We start from the raw sequence: 2,113 nt of genomic DNA, 5'->3' as shown, positions 1-2,113 counted from the left end.
CTGCCCCTCCGCTCCTCGCCCTGCGCCTCCCGCCGCGCCGGCAGCCCCGAGCCGGCGGTATTTTTATTTTAGCAGAGTTCGCAGATTTCCCTTCCCTTTTCCTCTTCCCCCCCCCCACCTTCTCCCCGCTTCCCAAAATCTCCTCGCAGGCGCCGCGCAGGTTCCCGGCGGCAGCGGCGGCCACACGGGCAGCGCAGGTCCCCCCCCCCCCCCCGTCCCGGCGCCACGGCGGGGCTCGGCCGCGCGCAGCGGCCGTTGGGGCGCGTAACGGCCGTTAACGGGCGGCGCGCGGCGCGCGCATGGCCGGGCTGGGGACCTGCCCGCGTCTGAGCGGCGCTTCGTACGTGTCACAGGAGCGTCTGGGGACACGCAGAAACTCGGTAGTTTATTTAAGGCGTGATCCGGCAGGGTGCTGCCCGAGGAGTGCCYGGTGCCCTCGGCTGCCGTCGGCGCCGTTCCCAGGGGCAGCGGCGGGGCTGGGAAGCGGTGCCTGGGCTGGGAATGCTCACCGGCTTCACCTCTCCTCGTTAGAGCCTCTCCTGCTCTAACGCAGGCTTCGAGGGGATTACCCCTCGGCTAAATTCGCCTGGTTTGTGGCGTAAATTATTGAGCAAATCTAAAGTGACCACCTGGGGGTTAAATAATTTATGTGCATCTGCATGTGGGTTTTTGCTGGCTTGGCTAGATCAATTTTTAAAAGCTGAAATGCTGCTAGGACGTGTTGAAATGCTTCTAGTACCTGCACGGCCTTGATGTATGCAGTTTGATGTAGTGAAATACCTGAATAATCATCTAAGTGCTGTTAAACTGTAGCTGTGCTGTTGACGCCGCTGCTAAGAGGAGTAGGTGAAGGGTGCAGCACCTGAAGAGCCCTGGCGTGGCATAAAGTCTACAGAGCATGAGGATAAAAGCATAASCAGCCCACTCAAAGCCACGATAATTCTTAATTTAGCCTAGTTCTGTGCGTGCTTGCTGGTAATTTAATCATTCTACTACTAGCTTCTTCCTCTTGCTTTATTTATTTATTTACTTATTTTTATTTTATTCTCTCCCTGCTTTCCCTACAGGTGGTGTTTTCCTGTAGCTTTAGATAGCCGCAGTGAGAAGCCCTGATAACAACCTCTAGGTTTTGTGGCAGCACATGTAAAAATGACGCGCAGACTTTCTGGCAAGGCAGGAAGTTCACTTTCCTTACATTATCAGATGGTATTTTTACTTTCCTGGCTGCTCTGCCTGGCTGCATGTTGGACCAGCTGTATGTTTCCCCTGCTGGTATAATCCACCTCGCTTGTATCCTGCTCCTTTGTGTGCTCTGGAGTCGCTCTGGAGGGATGCRACTGCAGCCAGAATGAATAGCAGTGAAGGCAGGCTGGAGATGAGGCATCCCTGCTTCAGAGCAGCTGCTAAACTGTCAGTGTCACTTCAGAGCTGCTGTCAGTGTCCCTGGCATTGCCAGTGTCCTAGTCGCTTATCCCGGTACTCTGGGGATGACCTGAGGTGTTCGTGCAGCCAGGCCATATGAAGTATTGGGGCTTTGAGGTTCTTTTCTATCCTTGCTATTAAAGTGCATCCAGACTTTTGTCTTCTGACCTAATTACTGTTGCCTGCCCCTCTGACTTTTATGGTATGCAACTCCTATTCAAAGTGCTTGTGCTGCTGATATTTTCTGGCATGCTGTGCTTTCTATGTGAGTTTTCTTTGTATCTCTCAGCTATCTTTATCTTTCATTGTGCTGAATTCAAGTTTCCCATCTCATAAAGCCTTGCACAGTTCTTTCTGCTCCTGCTCATTATTTTGTTTCTTACTGAATTTCACTATCTACTTTGTCCACTTCCCACATACATACATTTGCCCTGTACCTCATATGTACTATGTGATTTCCAAGTTAATGTTTAAAGGCCATGTTCTGCCTGTGCATAAAATTCCTTGAAGCCAAAAGCACTTTATTAGCACTGTATGTGAAGTATGTGAGCAAATCAYCATAGTCAGAAGGTAACCACTTCTTGCAGCCTGGAAGTTGTAGGCAAAGTTTGAACACAAAAACACCTGGTTCTGTAACTTTGTTGATGTCTGCTTTTCCTTTGTGAACCACACCTGTTGTTCATCCTGTCTT

Source organism: Nothoprocta perdicaria, unplaced genomic scaffold (assembly GCF_003342845.1).
Source record: "Nothoprocta perdicaria isolate Ctin4 unplaced genomic scaffold, notPer1 scaffold_163, whole genome shotgun sequence".
Taxonomy (NCBI): Eukaryota; Metazoa; Chordata; class Aves; order Tinamiformes; family Tinamidae; genus Nothoprocta; species Nothoprocta perdicaria.
This window is presented reverse-complemented; position numbering follows the sequence as displayed.